General features: G+C 34.7%; 1 long non-coding RNA gene across 2 annotated transcripts; it reads right to left on the reverse strand.

Annotated features, from left to right (window-relative positions):
* On the reverse strand, nt 1-12,736 carry LOC128242406 (uncharacterized). Of its 2 annotated transcripts, XR_008262606.1 has the most exons (10): nt 12,487-12,736; nt 10,843-10,962; nt 9,527-9,662; nt 8,774-8,975; nt 5,222-5,326; nt 4,483-4,569; nt 3,592-3,696; nt 2,079-2,149; nt 810-944; nt 1-24 (listed from the first exon to the last, which is right to left on the reverse strand). It is a non-coding gene; the product is annotated as an uncharacterized LOC128242406 (long non-coding RNA). The 2 variants fall into 2 exon arrangements; XR_008262607.1 differs by lacking the exons at nt 10,843-10,962; nt 12,487-12,736 and adding an exon at nt 10,354-10,438.
* Nucleotides 12,737-21,839: the final 9,103 nt, after the last annotated feature.

Consider the following 21,839-nt stretch of genomic DNA (forward strand, 5'->3'; position numbering starts at 1 on the left):
CTCGGTTCAGTCTATATTATATACCTGTGTTATAGAGGGTTGGGTTGAAGTCATGGGCAAACAGAACTGTAATAGCATTAAATAGTCATTCTAAAAAACTGGCGCCAGTTTTCTAGTAATTTTGGAAATCTCTCTCTATATATAAATATTGTTGAATAATGAAAACCATATTTCCAAACAACATTATGATGCAGAATACCATAAAAAGTTAAATTACAAGTGCAGAGCTCCTGATAATTCTGTAGGGTTAATGGTACTGTTTGCTGACCATTTTGGACCAAGCATATTGTTCACTTGTGGTTGAAATTAGCACAAGCCTACAAGCGCCGCACTCGTAAAATACGTTCCGGGCTGGCTTAGATCCTGGGTTTTATACAGCAGGGCTTGTTTAAAATTGTATTGCCAAGCAGAAGTATAAGAATTCTGGTTTCCTCATTCAAAAGATAAGGTTTTAATGCAAAAAGTTATTTTACTCTACTGGTGTTTGGGTGTAAAAGATATTAAAATACAAGGAATAATAATGTGCATACTTTTTGTGTTGTTTGTTCTTTATTTTAACTTGTATTTAGGAGGGAAAATTCAAGAATGTATTTATGTCATTATACAATTAAAAAAAATCAGCTTTGTCAACTCCTGGTTGTGAAAGAAATGGGAAATATGAATTTTGTTGCTCCCGCTCCTTGCTTCAACTTTTCTTGGTCACAAGCGAACAAATAAACAAATATTTGGTGTGGCCTAAAGTTCATACATTACCCATAAAAGTACAGTTCATTTATTCCTGAAATTGTTTGAGCTCATAAATGCCTTACTTTTGCTTCTTCCTTCCTGCTTGAATGCAATATGTCTCTCGCAGAGAATATATCCTCCAAATATTTTCCGCAGATGCCTCTCACTCTGATCAACCATAATACTGTAGCTGCTCCTGGGTCAAATCTTGAACATTGCTGCAAAAAAACATGTACAAAAATAGAAAAACATGTCCTGCAAACAATTGCTTAAGATTACTAAGTATGCTTACGGTACATAACATTGTTTTATATACCGGATAGGTAAAGTTTAGCACAAGTCACCTATAGCTGATGTAGAAGTGTTTCACAACTCCATGGAAAGGTGTCTGTTGTAGCCCTTTCCATTGGCGAAGCAGTCACCAATGTTTTTATTGTTTATAGTAGTACATGAAAGAAACTAACATTATTCATAATATGTGCACTGAACACATCCTTAATCAATAAAATGAAATGACAAAACAAGATTCCTTGAGAGCAAGGTTAATTATCTAGTCTATGTGCAGGTATTTCACTCAAACAGTTGTGGGTTCATTCTGTATCAGGGATACATGTAATGATGTATGTCTTTCTGACAAGCTTTTAAAACAGACACATTCAGGTTTGATCGGTGAAGGAAACAAGACCTTTCCGGTTACCTTATACATTTAATCTCGATCTTGAATTCCATTATTTTTTCTCCATGGTCATTTCACTTTTACAGAATCAACTTCATCATTCTCTTCAGATATTGCCTGGTTTTCATTCCCTTTGTTCATTATGAAATGATTATCAATGTTTCAACCAAGAAAATATGCTAATATTTTAACAAGAGGGCCATGATTGCCCAAAGAGTGGTGACTTTATTTGAAGATTTTTCACTCCCCCGCTGACCAGGCACCATGGTGATATTTTCTTTGAAAAACAGACATGCTAAAACTGATAGGATTGTATGTACACCAACATATGTCAGATGTCCTAAAATCAATTTTAAGTTACATACAAACATTTTGAGGTACAAGTTGAACACACAACAAGTGAGCTATACAAAAATCTTGAGAAGCTTTTAGCATACTTTGTGAGGTAATCAAACCGCAGTATAACTGATGATATTTTAAAATTTATAACATTTTGTAAGGAACACACACACACACAAACAAACACACACATTCCGAGGTATATCTTAATAAGCATTGTGTCTACTTTATGAGGTACCTTTTGACAGAAAAAGTCTTTAAGTTATGAACATCAACAGACTGTGATCACCAGCGACAAATAATTACTCAAAGAAAGTTGGTTTCGTATTCAATTTACCTTGAGGCGGCCCTTCAGCATGTTCAGAGACAACTGTGGATGGTAAACTATCCCTCTGATTTCTACAGCATCTGAAACACAAATTTAAGTTGAATGTTAACTGTTACAAACTCATTAAAGCTTAAAACTTCACAAAAATATACTGGTATTCAGGTATAAACAAGAGCTGTCACAGTATGTGACGAATGCCCCCGAATGTGACATTGACCTACGAACAAGGTCAGTACATGAAAAGTTGATCTTGCCTTTAAGTGTCAAATACATATGGCAAGTTATTTTAAATTGCCTCTGAACATAAAAAATACCACCCATACTTGACAACCTACACTGTTATGTCCTTATATTCAGAATTCCCTTGTGAATAAACACTTGTGTATCTTTCACCTTAGAGGTAGGGACACGGGTCTTGCACACGACACGTCGTCTTCGTATGTGGAACACATGTAGCAAGTGATTTTAAAATCTGTCCATACAAGGGAAAGTAACAGCCCTGGCACGACAACCTATACTCTATGTCCTTATATGCAGCACTCCATTGTGAATAAACACTAAGTGTGACCTTGACCTTTGAGGTAGGGACACGGGTCTTGCACGCGACACGTCGTCTTGGTATGTGGAACACATGTGGCAAGTTATTTTAAAATCTGTCCATACAAGAGAAAGTTACAGCCCGAACACGACAACCTATACTCTATGTCCTTATATGCAGCACTCCATCGTGAATAAACACTAAGTGTGACCTTGACCTTTGAGGTAGGGACACGAGTCTTGCACGCCACACGTCGTCTTGGTATGTGGAACACATGTGGCAAGTTATTTTAAAATCTGTCCATACAAGGGAAAGTTACGGAGACGGACGGACGGACAGACAGACTGACGGTGCAATTTAATATGCCTGGGGGGGGATGAAAATAACACATGCTGTGGGGGGGGGGATGAAAATAACACATGCAATTATAAACTAACTAGATGCTTACATCAGTGTATGATCACTAAATAACAAACATACAATATTTGGATGTATAAATCAACAATTGTTTGTTGTTCTGAGAAATAATGTCCCTGAGGTGACACCAAATAAGTGAAAAAATAACCCAGACTCTATGAATCTAATAATTTAAGAACAAGAATAAGTTTTACTAAATAAAGCTTAAAAACATTCTGAGGTTTAACTTCAACACACACATTTCATTACAAACTTTTAGTATACATCATGAGGTACTTTAAAGACTGTGCTGGTCTAGGTGCAACAGAAAAAAGAATGTACCTGTTTCAGTCATAAGCTCAATTAATGTCAGGATGGCTCAGAGGTAGAGTGTCCTCCTCACAACCAAGAGGTGAGCACTAGGTTTGATTCCCGCTCAGAAAATGTTCTAGTTTCCACTCATATGTACACTGTCTTAGTACTGAATTTGACTAAGGAAACTGACTGGAGTGTGTTTAAAATAAGCTGTTAGCTTTACACAATCAGGCTTAAATAAAGTAGTATAAACTAATGAGCACTCAAGTTTACCATGATAAGCATGTTCCAAGACTTCTGCTGATTCACCGAGGGCATCTTCAGATGTTTCTGTGACCTCTGTAGTACCTGCAGCTGTATGACCATCTTTAACAGCATCTGAAATGTATCAAAATTCTATACCACGCGCACATCTGCCATGTCACAATGCTGTGAGATAGTAAAGTATTTGTCTTATGTTCACAAACATAGGTTTCAGGAGATGTAAGTTTAGTTTTAAGTTACCATACAAGCACTCAGAGCTACAATTTTGACAAACAGTAACACACCATTAGTTTAAAGCTGTTGGCATATTCTGTGAGGTAATAAAACATAGAAATATGTCTTTTGAAAACTTTCAAATGAAGTATGATTGAATTACATCTGTATGGTTTAAACATCTGCCAATCTGATGATCAATTCAATTATGTTAAACAAGTATAAGAGTTGTCCAAGAATTTGTACAGGGAAGCAATCTCACCATGTTTAAGAAAGGTAAAAAAAAATGGTTAAGACGGTATAAATAGGCTATTTCTTATGTGACCTAACAATTAAGTTTTCCGACACAAGATGACCCAATTCACACAGAGGTTCTTCATTTCAACACACACATTTCACCAATATTTTTACGCATACTTTGTCCAAATACATGTTAAAGAGTATAATAAGCCTGATTTTAATAGATGACAAGATATCTAACATTTGTAAACAACACACACACACACACACAAACACACACACACACACACACAAACACATATTCCATGTTCATCTTTACAAGCATTATGTCTACTTTATGAGGTACCTCATCACAGAAAAATAGTCTTAAGTAATTAACATCAACAGATTGTGGTCACCAGTGAGAAATAACTATGTAAAGAAACTTGGTTTTTGTATTCAATTTACCTTGAGGCGGCCCTTCAGCATGTTCAGAGACAACTGTGGATGGGGCAACTGTGGATGGGGCAACTGTCCCACTGTTCCCTACAGCATCTGAAACACACAGTTGAGTTGATTGTATTCTGTTACAAACTCATTAAAGCTAAAAGCTTCACACATATATACTGGTATTCAGGTACAAAAATAACACAAGCAATTATTAACTAACTAGATGCTTACATCGCCAAATTACGAACATACAAGATCTAGATGTATAAATCAACATGTGTTTGTCATTCCGAGAAACAATGTCCCCCAAGGTGACACCCAATGAGTGATTAAATAACCCAGACTGAATAAATCTGTTGATTGAGAACAAGCATAAGTTTTACTGAATTAAGCTTAACAAACTTTCTGAGGTTTGACTCCAACACACACACAATTCATTACAAACTTTTAGCATACATCATGAGGTACTTTAAAGTCGATGCTTGTCTAGATGCAACAGAAACATGTATGTACCTGTTTCAGATCATAAACACAATTAATGTAAGGATGGCTCAGAGTTATAGTGTCCGCCTCGCAGCCAAGAGGTGCTAGGTTTGATCCCCAGTGAGGAAAATGTTCTCGTTTCCTCTCATATTTACACTCAGTACTGGTGAGTTTGACCAAGAAAACCGACTGGAGTGTGTTTAAAATAAGCTGTTAGCTTTTACACAAACAGGCTTAAATCAATTAGTATGAACTAAATAGCACTCAAGTTTACCATGATAAGCATGTTCCAAGACTTCTGCTGATTCAACGAGGGCATCTTCAGATGTTTCTGTGACCTCTGTAGTATCTGCAGCTGTATGACCATCTTTAACAGCATCTGAAATGTATCAAAATTCTATACCATGCGCACATCTGCCATGTCACAATGCCATGAGAAGTATTTGTCTTATGTTCAAAGACAGGGTTTCAGGAGTTGCAAGGTCATTTTAAAATTTTAAAAAGTTATATACAGTCATTTATCACACAGCAACACACCATTATTTCAAAACTTTTGGCATACTTTGTGAGGTAATAAAACATAGACAAGTGTGACCTGGATCTTTTACAAAGGGAAACAGGTCTTAAAGGCTGTCTTTATGTGGTTTACAGATGTGCAAAGTTATTTTAAAATCTGTCCAAACATCAAAAGGTTACAGCCTGGATATGACCACCTATACTCAATGTACGGTATGTTATATTGAACAATCTATAATGATCAAACACAAAGTGTGACTTTGACCCTGGAGGTAAGAACACAAACCTTGCACGTAACACATGCCTAAAGTATACTAAACATGTGTGCCAAATAATTTCAAAATTTCCATACATGTGAAAGATACAGTTCGGACATGAACAGATATACTCTATGTCATTAAACGCAGCATTCCATAGAAATCAAACCATAAGTGTGACCTTTGAGGTAGGGACACGGGTCCTGCAAGTGGAATGTCATCTTTGTATGCAAAACAGCAAATTACTTTGAGAACTGTCTATACATGAAGAGGATACAGTCCGGGTTATATAGTGTAATTTTGACCTTGGAGGTAAGGACATTGGCCTTGCACATAACATGACGTCTTTGTATGCATAACACATTTGCAAAAGTATTTTAAAATCAGTCCATAGATGACTTCATAACAGTCCAGACACAACTGGGAGGGACAAAGGACACACGGATGATTTTAATTAGCCCAATTGGGATTCATAATCATTTATGAGATATCATAAAAGTATCTGTCTTCAGCACACAACCATGTATATCAAGCGCCATAAAATCATTTTACAATTTTAAATTATGACAAACCTTCTGAGGTACAATTCTAACACACTTAGGATAAATGAGCTGGAGGTAATTTTACATAATGATGAACTGCAGTATAGATGATTGTGTGGTCTTGACAAAGGCCAATCACATAATGAATTAATTATGGAAAAAACTAGGGATGCAAACGAATATTCGAATATTCGATCAAAAGAATGGTATTCGAATATTAAAATCGGTATTCGAATATTCGTTTATTTTTTACTTTTTTTCTAAATTTTGTTCCATCTTGAACATTTATTTAACATTTATATTTAAAGATTAAAACGCTCTAATTTACCCTCGTTTCGTCAATACACCCACGCATGTCACCAATTATCGAGGCGCGAGCATCTAGACAATACACAGTGGCGCGTCAAGTGTCAATTAAGGCCCATCATCATGGCGAAATAAACAAATAATTTTACGTGTGGCGTCCCCTGCCAATTAGCGGCAATGAAATAAACAAAGTTGAAAGGGGATTGGAACCTATTTTAAACGATGCCAATTAAGGGTTCGTCATGTCAGCAATAACACAAAATATTTCTTTTGTATGTCAATTAAACTGAGCAATGTAGCTAAAATCGCACTGAATATAATGCGCATAAAATTTGATGTCCATCATTCCTTGTGAATAAGCTCTCTCGAACTGTTCGGAAATAAATATAACAAATACATGTAAACAAAATAATCGACAAAATGCCTGCTTCATCTGAAGTTTGGAATTATTTCACACGGTCTGTAGACAAGAAAACAGTGTCGTGCAAGTTGTGCAGTGTTAGTCTTACGTACTTGGGAACTACCACAAATCTATGGAATCATGTGAAAGGAAAACATCCTAGTGCAAAAACAAGTAACAAACGAAAGACGGGTACAAAATAATAACAAGTTGACGGAAACCAGACCGTTTGCAACGGTGAAGATGCCATGACCTTGACTTTTGATATATCGACGTAGTTTTTGTAATGAAACAATATGACATACTAGTATAATTCTAGATAACATATGCAAAGTTATTTTGAAATTGCACAATAAAGCCACTACACGTATTACAGACGTCATACAATCCGACATCAATAAAATTATTCGGCAAATGTCATACCGGAGGTCATTATTTGGAACACAAATGATCGATGCAATATAGAAGTTTTTAGACAATCTTGCCTGTGATCGAATATTCGATCAAAAGAATTACCGAATATTCGAATATCAATTTTGCCATTCGTTTGCATCCCTAGAAAAAACTATTCATTTCAACAGTTTTAAGATTCCCACAAACGTTCTGATGAACAACTTTTAAACACAAAATTCTAACAAACAAAAAAACAAGACACAGACTGAAAAAGTAAAAAAACTATTGAGATTTTTTTGATTACTTTGTGGATTTTTACGGCAATAGTAGGACAGGGCTTTCCGTAATCTTGTTCAAATGGAGAACAAAATTATGAATATTCAAATGGTGGGGCGGAAAATTAAGTCATATAACTTTTAGATGAAGTTGGAAAATAAAATAATGTAAGGCAAATACAGTGTACATGAAATGAGTCAGAGAACATGACATTGCCAGGCTTTTATATATCATATGTCATGTGTAAATTCGAACTACGACAGAAAAAAATTGTCTCTCTGTATTTAATAATACAAAAAGAATTGTTTGCTTTAAATTTTTTAAGGCAATATGATTTTTTTTTTATTAAACATTAAATCCCATGTACACGCTTCTTAGAAACAGTAAGTACCAATTGTTTTAATAATCAATATTTTTGAACGCTAAAAGACTTTTCATGTACACTGAATATGTAGTTCTCACTTTTGCATATTCAAAAAAACCATGCAAATAACAAAAACAATTAACAAGGAACATCTCGATATTACTGAATTGTTCAAAAATCACAGGCTTGACATCATTTTTCTGCAAAATATGGTATACAAGTTTGTAAATGCAGAGACATTGATGTCAACATTATGATTCAACTTACTATCATAAAGTTGCCGATAGTTGTCCGGATTCAAGTTAAGTCCATTTGAATGAAATAGCTTTGATTGTGTGCACCTTGCTAATAAAACAATCTCATTTATAAGGAATTCAATTATTGATTAAGTCATGTCTGTATCTACACCATAGGCTATGTAATAAATTATAACATACATTTCAATCAAGACAAAATAGTAGTATATCCGTAAGTTTTTATAGGTTTTAAAGGGAATAATTCATAAAAACAAGCAATGAAAGAAATAATTCAACACTTAACGAAACTAGAGGTTGAGGTTGTATGATGGTCTATTATTAAAATTTGTGACGTCATAAAGCTCACACCAAATTGGGGTATCAATAGGGGAAATCAATAATAGTTATACAAATTTTACCCAAGGGAGAAGCAATACCCGTCAGACTTTATTTAACATCCAACAGTGTTTGAGTACAATGCATTCAGTATTTTGACTTCAATTAAAAAGAAGAGAAAATTAAAACATTTTATTTACCTTTCGCTTTCTCCAAGGTACATCAGCAACACCATAATCGTACCTCAATTCAGTGTCTTTGCTGATCATTTCAGTTGCATACAGACAGAGTCTTGGTTGATGTCTGTCATCAACAACTTTAACCATTTTGCAATTAGGCTTTGTGTATCGGTCCAAGTCGTTGACCATGCATGCCAGACACGTGTCTTTTGAGGCATCGATGCTATTAAAACAATTGAAACATAACATTACTACAAAGAAAGGAAATGTATTATGACAAATGTCCCTATGTGTTTAATGTTCCTATGTGTTTTTTTCACCACTTTGGGTGTCATTAGATTTTTTTTTATTTTGTGAACAACAATGCTTCAGATTAAAATATTGAAACCAAGAAAACAATTGACTTTGATAATGTTTTTTTGTTTGGAGAATGCACCCGACATTGCTTAATATTGTTTCTTAATATAAACCACACATATTTTCCAGTCATGGGGAAAATGTATGTTTTTTGCACTGGGAATAGCGCTGAATTTTAACCCAAAATTACCGCCCAGACACGACAAGATATTATGTCAATGCATAGTTTTACAAAACAAAACTTAACTGTAACCATGTAATCTGAGAGAGAGTTTTGGTACGACCACAAGGCCATCACACTATCCAGACTTTATCAATGGACAAAAAGACAAGCTAAAAAAGTAGTGTATAAAAGAAAATAAATAGCAATTTATTACTACAAAAATTATAGCTTACACAAAAACTATATATACATACCAGTATTCCTTGTTGTTATGTCTGAAATGGTATTTGAATATTTCATCACCATCAGACTGCTGTTTACATACTTCTCCTCTGTACTCGAGAATAAACTGCCCCTTCAAGAGCTCTTGCCTAGCAAACACTCCATTACCTGGAACCAGTAAATAGTGTTTTAGCCAGGAATTAAAAAGGGCAGGGTGGGCCCAAAACATGGTGCTTTCTTAAATGGGAAAACAATGCATTGTATTGATATCAAAGTACATGCATGTTCATGCACACATTGTAGTAATATCCCGACCGATTGCTCTTAATTCTTCTTTCTTGTTCATTTTCACTTCAGACACTTTCTTTACCATCTCGGGTTGTTATCACCAGGGCTCTCACAAGGCTGAATTTTTGGGGAGAAGTCACTTCTCCCACCAGTCAAATTAGGGAGAAGTGGGGGGACTTTAAGGAGAAGAGATACTTATCGTAAAACCTGAGATAAATATTGTGCCATGCCACCAAATTTTAAATTCACATTTACTTTGATTGCTTTTTCTAGATGGAATGTTAAAAAAGTGTTCTTTTTTGGCCTATCAAAAGTGTACTTGTCTAGAGTCTCCTTTTTGCAATGTATAGTTTACCTCCAAAAAAAGTTTTTAAGTTATACTCCAGACAAGGTTAATTGCAAAGGACCGACCGACAAACCGACCACAGGGTGACTCCAATATACCCCCTTCAAACTTCGTTTGTCGGGGGTATAAAAATGCGAGTGAAAACTCGTGAAAAAGAACAACTTTCAATTTGTTTACTTTCCATTTCTTGTAAACACACAAAATGATGACGTATACACAACTCACACGTTGTAGACTGTTATTTCGTGCTCAGATTCTAGACGGCAGTATTTGACTTATATCAATTTTGAGGCACAGTCCATCATCATGACAAGCAATAATATTTTTAAAGTTTTTTATGCATGGATATTTAATATCTACGAACGCCGATGGTGATGATCAAACTAATCCGACATAGCAGCCAAAATTAACAAACTGTCCAAAGAAACTGTTACTCAATGGGAGACGAAACTCCACCTAGAATTAGACTTCAATACAGAAAATGATGAGAACATCGGCAAGATATTTTGTGCAGACTGCATATCAGACCTACTCAAAACATTTTTTGTTTTTACAAACCTTATGCTTTGATTATGACACAGAAAGCATTGTTGTTGTTTTTAAGTACATACATTTTTCTAACAAACACAAAGGGGTGAGCAGTATTTTTTTCTAAATTCAATTCCCTGACTAAGTCCACAAATATGCTGCTAATGTATCACGACAAAATCATACCTATGTATTGATCGATATACTGCATATTGCACAAATTCAGCTCAATTTCAGCCGTGTTTGTCTGAAGGTAGTTTTGGTTGGCTTTTTTTCTGCAAGGGCGTTGATTCTGGCCAAAAACATCTGCAATTGCAATAAAATGAGGCTGGAACAATGACAACATATCAACAACAGTCTGATGTAAACAGCCACTATTCAATCCACTTACTTCTCGCGCCAGTTAATGACATGACCATCTGGGTTTACACAAATGACATGCTTAATCAATGCTGTGTATCAAAGTGTTTCATCTAGGCTTTTTAGCATAGCTCCCAATACTGCCCTGTGTGATTGGTGCTTTATGAGCAGACAATGTGTTTGCATAATTAGACCCAAGCTTATCTCATTATCAAATAAGTAAGTCATAATGAATCAATGTAGTCTAAATAATTTCGTGAATCTACTTTCCCCATAAACATATTAACTAGATGTTGTCAAAACAGCATGCATTTAAAAAAAAAACGGGCAAAAGTTACTAATGAAGGTTTTCTGAAATCAGTCTGTGAAATAGCATTTTTAACCAAAGGCCACTTGGACAAAATCCATATATCATAAGGCCTGAAAGTTCCAAAAGAAATGAGGAGTACATGGATGTGTACTGAGTCCTATTTCGATCTGCTATTACTGTGGCAGTCATTGAAATTAGACTTTCGGATGAACAAGCCCGAATTCTTATACTATTGCATGGAATCATGTTTCTGAACAAGCCCTGCTATATAAAATTCAGAATTTGAGCAAGCCTGGAAGACATTTTACCAGTGCAGGGCTTGCGGGCTTGTGCTAATTTCGACCACTGCTGTGGAAAATATGAAAAAGAAACACACTCTCATTCTTCCGATATTTCGACATCTTCTGAAATGGATGGGTCTTTTTACAATCAATAATAGGATCGTTTTTTTTGAAAATAAACAATTGTGTTACAGCCATTTGAATTTCAAAGATTAACAGAAAGACAAATTTGAAAACATGGTTTGGCAGCCTTTTAACATCTTACTTTTTCTTTCACATTACGATAAAGATCGGTGAAAGCTTATAGTTTCCATTTAACTGTACTAGTATTATGCAATAATATAATAATATACTTATATTCTATATTTCACACCTGAATTCATCCTTTTTAAAAGGAAAGGCAATAAATTTAATCAGATCAGTTATGCAATAGAACTTTAATAAATCGTACTCCAACAATGACTGTAAAAATGACTTCTGACTTAAACAACATGCACATGTTGCCGCACATTTAAGACCATGATTTAGGAAATAAATTGATATTAATTTTTGTTTTACTCAAATCTGGGGCATTTATTCTGTTGATGTTCGTGTTGTCAATGTATATATATACAAATCATACTGCATCGATTGTGGCTGCACATGCAGATTCTTGCCTAGTCTAAAATAATAGACATGTTATATGGGATTCTTCCGATCCATAACTTGTATACGGGTTTGTGCAAAAACAGGGGGGTTTTGAAAAATATTGAAATTGTATTTAGAGAAGCATTTTAGGTTTGAAATAGATAATAAAGGTTTATATTCATATTTTACTGTGCAAGTGCAAAGATATTTTGCACAAAACAAGCATTAGATGCATTAAAACAAAGGATTTACCTTTCCAACAAAACGAAACTTGACCGACACAGACAACAATTGTACCAAGCTTAAAACTTGACCATCTTCGGCAAGCTTCGAGAAAGACCTCTTATATACAATCGTTACAACTCGGCCATGGCTGAAGTGTTCCAATTGTTGTTAAACTGTGAACCGCAGCCTTGCAGGTGTCATTCATGTATTGTATATTGTTATGTTTTGACAGTATGAAATGAAGAAACATGCATCAAACTCATAATAATTTGTTGGATATTTGGTTTTTTTGTGTACGGAACTATTATTTAAGTAACATTATCTGGTAATATTTCTTGTTTTTAAGATATTTTATAGATGCAATCGGAATAACTACCCACATTCGATACAAAATAACTTGTGCGTGAATGATTTGCCATATCAAAAATCGTAAAATATATCTGTCAATGTATAATTATAGTGGTCAATATAAGCACAAGCCCTGAAGCCCTGCACTGGTAAAATGTCTTTCGGGCTTGCTCAAATTCTGAATTTTAAATAGCAGTGCTTGTTAAAAATTTTGATGCCAAGCAAAACTATAAAAATTCAAAAGTATAATTTTCAAGACTGCTAATTCTTGCATACTGGTAAACCACAAAATGTCAGTTCTTGAGTTCTAACTGCATGATCAGGCACCTCGCATCTGTTGCATGTTTTCGATATTGAGAGAGCCAGTTTTCACACACTAATTTCTCCTTTAACCACCACATAAGCACGTACTAAACACCGTTAAAAACCTTACTATAAAGTGTATATACTGGGCGAGTACCTAAATCGGAACAGTACCTAAATATGGAACACCCATTATAAAAGTGTTTTTCCGATCGGGATCAGGTTATTTACGATTTTAATCAATAAAGATGCTTGCTTCAGATACATGTTCCAAAGGACACATTTATCCGGTCAGTATTTCAAAAACTGCGATCATTTAAAGTTTTTCATGTTCAAATGTCAATACATGGCACGCGGGGGAAAGACTTCATGCTTGCCATAATCACAGCATACTGGTACAGCCTGTATTTTACTGAAATCATCAAATTTTACTGACAAAAATGACAAAAAAAGACAAGTAAATTATTAATTTACTTAAACAAAATAATGAGCAATAATTTTAAAAGAATAAATGAAAATGAATAACAAATTAAAACTGTTCCATATTTAGGTACTCCGAGGACGAAAATGGCAGTCCTTGATTGTGCGGTTAATAAAGTACTTTTCATGCAGATTGGTAGTATCTTGAAAAATGCCATTTATATCAACCAATTCAATTGGTCTTGAATCCTAGTATGCTGATGAAAGTTTTTATACTTGTACACGAACTTGTAGTGCAAGTCTAACTAAAAATATTTCACAAATATTGCCGAAAGTGTTCCGATTTAGGTACTCACCCAGTATATGATATATCATTATACAGTACAGGTATGTGCCATGTGTAGTCATTCTAAAATGACTAATGCCATGTGCTGTGGTACGAAACAGTCTTAAAAACAATGGTACAGAACGATGTTGAAGTGTTCTCCGACATCCATTACTTTCCATAAAAAGGTATTACAATAGAATTGATACGTACACACTTCAAAATCCAACCAATTTGCAAAAATCCTACAGCAGAAAAACTATCCGCCATCATTAGAATCGATAATACACAACTTGCCTCGGCAAGCCGCCATGTTGTTCCCACACCACGTGAGGTGTCGATGGTAGTGCGCATGCCCAATGCGCGAATTTAACAGGTGCCCGCGGGGGCGGACTAGGCATGCGCAGCGAAACGGAGAGCCAATGCGCATGCCCGACTTTAAACTTTGTCCACGCCCTGTTTTCGTATGTCAATGTGTGCAAGCACACTCAAACACACGACACACTATACAACGTTATTTAGAGGTAATCTTCATATTTAACCAGGAGAGTCTGGTGAACATTATAACGCTGTTCAGAGGTTTAAACTTCCGAGGTAACGGGACAATTAACCTCGGAAGTAAATTGTGCCTCGGAAGGTTGCTGTGTACTCATATGATTAACCTCCAAAGGATATAAGCGCAAACGCACACACACACACACACACACACACACACACACACACACACACACACACACATGGTCATGTCCAATATAAATATCCCTGAGTATTTGTTTGCCAGTATACTGAATCAAAGAATACAATATATATTGAAATCAATAGAATATCACTTCTAAAAATATTAACAACAGCACACTTACCTGGACTTTTGGTGATGCTTTTAAATCATCATTAAAACAAGTATTAATATCGTTTCACACGAATTGTTTTTCATACCCTTTTTATGAATGATATGGTTGCTATGCATTAAAATGTTACAAACAATCACGAAGATCATATTTAGAATCATTTCCAAACAGCAAATGAAAACATACTGAAAATAGTATGCAGTCGAAACCCGTTGGCTCCAAATACCAGGCGAATATCGAGCTAAGCGGTAATGCTAACACAATAATAATCAAAATCGGTCCTTTACATCAAGTTCGAGCCAACGAGAAAATCGAGCCAACCGATATCGAGCCAACGGATTTTGACTGCAATTATATACCAAACTAATGGACTGAACAAATTGTTAATCATTATGCATTTATAATCATGATATATTGTTTTAAAGTGCTTCAAATATAGTGTGAACAAAAAGTTTATGATATTTACATTGTAACACTATGTCGGTTAAAGTAAATATTTGAAAAATTGGTTGAACGTTATTAATATACATTACTATAAAAGAAACCTATATATCGATCAACTGATTAAAATAGACCAACAAGTCAGTGGGTTAAGTTAAAGTGACAGTCTTATTCAAAATAGAAACATGCACATGTATAACAAACATCAATTTTGGCTGATAAACCTTTAACTACTTACTAAATAATACATTTATGGAAAACAAATTACTGATAACAAGATTACAACGGTGTTTTTTAACAGCTGAAACCGCAAAAAATTATATTATAGGTGAATGCTAAAACATTTACTTTGGTCTTCTATAGTTTCATAATGTAGAAATATCATGTTTTCTGTCTTTTTCTTTTAAAATAAACTCGGTTTCCTTCATTGTTTTCGACATTTATTCATCATTTTTGGTATATCAAATCAAATGTATAAATTGTGGTAAATCTTAGTTGGGAGTAAGAGTGCATCTTTAAGTACATGTATGCTTTAAACAAATAATGGACATCAAAATACTTTTTGAGGATTCTGATGGCGTTCGTTTAAATATATTTTTACCGTTTCAAAATAGACGATTGGTCGCCTGTTCGATATATTTGTCGTTTGGTGTAGGAATATTGGTGGGAACACAAGGTGTTCGCGCAAGGATAATTAAGGTAGTCGGCGGCGTGATTTCGTCATTAGAGGCTTTTTTAGGTAGCGTGAAAACATTAGTGAAATATGTTTGGTTTCAGATGAATCATGCGACCCCGATTTTGTGTGGTGTGCTTCGTTTATGACTTAATCTGTCGTTTGAAAATAGTGTTTTGGGGAAACAGTGTTCTGAAGTTTTCACATTCGACAAAGCGGCACCCATGTGATTTGACTTCCATCTGTCACAGTTCAACTAGAGTACAACTTTTTCAATTGATCTGTATATATGCTGCCAATATAAATAACAAGCCATGTACCTAATACGTGTTGTTCTTTTGTAACGAGAAGTAGCATGTGATGTTTAGTCGTGTTTGTGGTGTCAAGTATTATTGTTGAAATTCAAAATTGTGAGGAAGTCTAGCTTATGTTGTCTTGGATATATTGTCTATTTTGATAGGGAAAACAAATGGGCAATATTTAAGATATCATGTTCGAAATAATAGCCGTTAAGCATAAACATATATACATGTATACTTATAATTCTATAATTGTACGATATATATAGATGTTCCTGCCAACAGAAAATACCATAAACAAATATATACAGAACGACATTCCCTCTGTTCGCAAAATAGTTTTTTATGTCGCGAGTTAAATGCGGAATGATAATGCCTTCTGCTTTGTCACGAGCTGTATGCGGAATTATCAGTCCTTCTTTCAGCATTAAAGCTTACCTTGTTATGAGCTGTATGCGGAATTACCATGCTTTCTGCTAGTATACTAGCTACCTTGTCACGAGCTATATGCGGAATTATCATGCCTTCTTTCAGCATTATAGCTTACCTTGTCACGAGCTATATGCGGAATTACCATGCCTTCTGTCAGTATTATAGCCACCTTGTCACGAGCTATATGCGGAATGATCATGCCTTCTTTCAGCATTATAGCACACTTTGTCACGAGCTATATGCGGAATTATCATGCTTTCATTCAGCATTGTAGCCCACCTTGTCACGAGCTATATGCAGAATTATTATGCCTTCTTTCAGTATTATAGCTACCTTGTCACGAGCTATATGCGGTATTATTATGCCTTCTTTTAGTATTATAGCTACCTTGTTACGAGCTATATGCGGAATAATCATGCCTTCTGTCAGTATTATAGCTACCTTGTCACGAGCTATATGCGGTATTATTATGCCTTCTTTTAGTATTATAGCTACCTTGTTACGAGCTATATGCGGAATAATCATGCCTTCTGTCAGTATTATAGCTACCTTGTCACGAGCTATATGCGGAATTATTATGCCTTCTTTCAGCATTATAGCTTACCTTGTCACGAGCTATATGCGGAATTATTATGCCTTCTTTCAGCATTATAGCTTACCTTGTCACGAGCTATATGCGGAATTATCATGCCTTCTTTCAGCATTATAGCACACTTTGTCACGAGCTATATGCGGAATTATCATGCTTTCATTCAGCATTGTAGCTCACCTTGTCATGAGCTATATGCAGAATTATTATGCCTTCTTTCAGTATTATAGCTACCTTGTCACGAGCTATATGCGGTATTATTATGCCTTCTTTTAGTATTATAGCTACCTTGTTACGAGCTATATGCGGAATAATCATGCCTTCTGTCAGTATAATAGCTACCTTGTCACGAGCTATATGCGGTATTATTATGCCTTCTTTTAGTATTATAGCTACCTTGTTACGAGCTATATGCGGAATAATCATGCCTTCTGTCAGTATTATAGCTACCTTGTCACGAGCTATATGTGGAATTATTATGCCTTCATTCAGCATTATAGCTTGCCTTGTCACGTGCTATATGCGGAATTATCATGTCTTCTGTCAGTATTATAGCTTGCCTTGTCACGTGCTATATGCGGAATTACCATGCCTTCTGTCAGTATTATAGCTACCTTGTCACGAGCTATATGCGGAATTATCATGCCTTCTTTCAGCATTATAGCACACCTTGTCACGAGCTATATGTGGAATTATCATGCTTTCTTTCAGCATTGTAGCTCACCTTGTCACGAGCTATGCGGAATAATCATGCCTTCTGTCAGTATTATAGCTACCTTGTCATGAGCTATATGCGGATTTATTATGCCTTCTTTCAGCATTATAGCTTACCTTGTTACGTGCTATATGCGGAATTATCATGTCTTCTGTCAGTATTATAGCTACCTTGTCATGAGCTATATGCGGAATTATTATGTTTTTTTCAAGCATTATAGCCTACCTTGTCACGAGCTATATGCAGAATTATCACGCCTTCTGTCAGCATTATAGCAACCTTGTCACGAGCTTTATGCTGAACTGTTATGCCTTCTTTCAGCATTATAGCTTACCTTGTCACGTGCTTTATGCGGAATTAACATGTCTTCTGTCAATATTATAGCTACCTTGTCAAGAGCTATATGCGGAATTATTATGCCTTCTTTCAGCATTATAGCTTACCTTGTCACATGCTATATGCGGAATTATCATGTATTCTGCCTTCTTGAACAAAGTAAACTCAAATATTGGTATGTAATTTAACATATCACGACATTTTAAGCGCTCCCGCTTGGCTCGAATTTTCCGAGACTCGAGGTATTTCCGCCGGTCTACGGGAGTTCAAGCCAAAGGGGGTCGACTGTTAATAAAAGAGAGGTACGCCAAAATGCATTGTGCTGAATCTTTTTTCATGTGAGTTCACGGTAAGAACTAAGAAGAGCTTATCCATAATCTTTTAAAGCTGCACTCTCATAGATTGAACGTTTTGACAACTTTTTTTTTTGTCTTGGAACGAGCCAATTTATGCTAAAGTGCATGGAAACCAGTCATACAAGACTGCTGTCAAAACATAAGATCGCAGATTGTTATATAAACTTTTTTTTATGTTTTATGCATTTTTCTTTAACCGTTAGTAACGCTTTTAGCCATAAAACAATAATTTTCGAACGAAAATATGAAAGTCTGCAATCTGATCTTTTGTCAGCAGTCTTTAATCACTGGTTTGCATATATTTACGCAAATATTTGCTCGTTCCAAGACAAACAATAAACAAAAAGTTGTAAAAACGGTAAATCTGTGGGAGTGCAGCTTTAAAATAAGCCGTGCATATTCCAGGAAAGCTTGGATTTTTCACAATTACTGCGAATACACAAGACTTGGTGTTGTTAAATGTAAACACGGTTATTGCTCAAAATATATGCTCGTTCAAATTACTTCCTCAAGACGTCATTGCCATATCTACACTAACTTGGTTGAACTCCATAAACGAATTTAGAGCCCATGTTTACGAATAATCTTACTAGAAAATGATGTTTTCAATGAGAAAAAAATCAACTGAATGACCTTATTTTTAAATAATCTGTGTATATGATAGTTACACGTTTAAGTTATAATACTTTCATCAAAATAATCCCTGCTTTAGATGAAGTTACAATACGATATTGAAACCTGAGTTTTGAATGAGTTTCCTTTTGTAAACGTCATTATAAATACAATGTATTTATACATATACATGCGCTTGTTTTAATGTCGCACTTAAAGCTGCACTCTCACAGATTGACATGTTTAAAACAAAATGTTTCAGAATCATAATGCATTAATCGAGTAATACCTTGATACCTCAAGCTATAAGTAATATTGTGTAATGCTTTAAGCCATAAAACATCACTTTTAGGACGTAAATATAAACACCTGCGATCTGATTTTTGTTAGCTTTCTTATTTCACTGGTTTCTAGACATTTATCCCCAAAAATAGCTCATTCAAAGACAACAAATAAAACAGTTGGCAAAACGATTAATCTGTGAGAGTGCAGCTTTAAAAGATACTGATGACTGGACAAGAAAGTTTCTATTTTAGACATGCTTTTCTATGCAAATGTAAAGAAAATGATGTTGTCTTTCAAGAAAGGTAGACAATTTTTTTTTTATATTTTATATTAAAACTATCACTGAAAAATATTAATGCTTTTTTTGTCACTCACAGACGAGATATTTTGTGGTAAAAACTAGTTTATTTCGAAAAAAATAATAGAACTTGTTTGTATGGTCATATTAAACAAACACATACATAGCTTCAGTGCAAATATGTTATAAAAAATACTCGTAATATTTTTTTTACACTTTCCATTTAATTTTAGCTTGGCGAACTTTAAAAATATGACTTCGTTACAGTTTTCTTAGTTTTTGTTTTCATTCAATTTAATCATGCAACATATTCCGTGTGATTGGCTGTTGTGTGTGTGTGCGTGTGCGTGTTTGTGTGTGTGCGTGCGTGCGTACTTGCGTGCGTGGTTTTTCTAATTAAAAGCTATTTTATCATGATAATCATGAAAATAATTTCCTTTTAAACTCCAAAAACTCTTAAGAATGTGAATATTACACAAATCATAATAAACAAAACAACAAAAACAGTGAGCTTAGCTTAATCAAGTTTTAAGGGACTTCATATCTTTCGAGAAATTGGGGCGTGTAAGCAAGTTTGGCGGATTTTTTTCCTGGACCTATTTGTTAGTACAGTAAGAAGCAGAAAAGTAAGCTGCTGAAATCGTGCACACCGTGCAGGAGATGCTTATAACTAACCGAATTATATCTTAAAGTTGTTGTTTTTTATTGGAGTTTACTTGTTAAATGAATTTTTAACTTAAAGTTTGACTGGCTCTAATAACTGTAACATACATATTCAGTTGTTAAAACCATTGCCTGAAATCATGGTCACAGTTTAATGGCAATAAAGAAGAAATCACATTGACAGAAACTGAATATACAATGAAAACTCACTATGTCGAACTCTGTTATCTCGATGCTCTGGTTATGTCGATTTTTTTATTGTTTTGATTTTTTTATACATTTGTTTGTTTTTCGGTTATCTCGAATGCTCGTTATCCCGAAGTCATTCTCGAGGTCCCAACGGCTTTGAAATAGCGAGTTTTGACTGTATTGTTAACTAAGCGATAGTGTGGACATTGAAGATAAGTATGAATTTGTAGTAATATAAAGTAATACGCAAACGTTATTTGCCAAAAAATATGATTAAAGACGAAATTCTAAGTTTGATGATACCAATAATGATAAACTCATTACATAATTGGTGTTTGTCATGAATTGTGCGCGTTAATATGTACTAATTGTCCAACCAAATAAAAGTTCATGTTGTTTATACATGATGTTATGTTTACAGTATTCAGCAGTTGATAAGTAGTCTATATGCATATATATTCTCTCCCATAAAACTCCATTACATAATGTTTTGTAGTATAAGATACATTGGGAACTTTGTTATAGTTAACAACGTTATTTACGTCATCGTTGTTAAATTTCAAGTCAATATTGCTCTGTAAGTTCCACAGATACACAGATGATTTGTAGTATTCCTAACAAGAGGTGAGACAACTGTTTCAGCTGTACTTGTTTTGATTAAATATTTGAGCACTTTATCAAATAGGTCACCTTTGAAAGTTAACAATGATAAAGTTAATCAGGTTGTTAATTTTAACGAAGCTCTGAACAATCGGGCCAATGTATGGTATTGTTTATTGAATATGATACACGTATGATATTTTTGAATCATGTCGATATGTATGACGTTACACGTGTGATGTATGATGTATTTGTGATGTAAATATGTATGACGTTACGCGTGTGATGTATGATGTATTTTTGATGTAAATATGTATGACGTTACGCGTGTGATGTATGATGTATTTTTGATGTAAATATGTATGACGTTACGCGTGTGATGTATGATGTATTTTTGATGTAAATATGTATGACGTTACGCGTGTGATGTATGATGTAGTTTTGATGTAAATATGTATGACGTTACACTTGTGATGTATGATGTATTTGTGATGTAAATATGTATGACGTTACACGTGTGATGTATGATGTATTTGTAATGTAAATATGTATGACGTTACACGTGTGGTTAATGATGTATTTGTGGTGTAAATATGTATGACGTTACACGTGTGATTAATGATGTATTTGTGATGTATATATGTATGA

The sequence above is a fragment of the Mya arenaria genome, chromosome 8, assembly GCF_026914265.1.
Source record: "Mya arenaria isolate MELC-2E11 chromosome 8, ASM2691426v1".
NCBI classification, from domain to species: Eukaryota; Metazoa; Mollusca; class Bivalvia; order Myida; family Myidae; genus Mya; species Mya arenaria.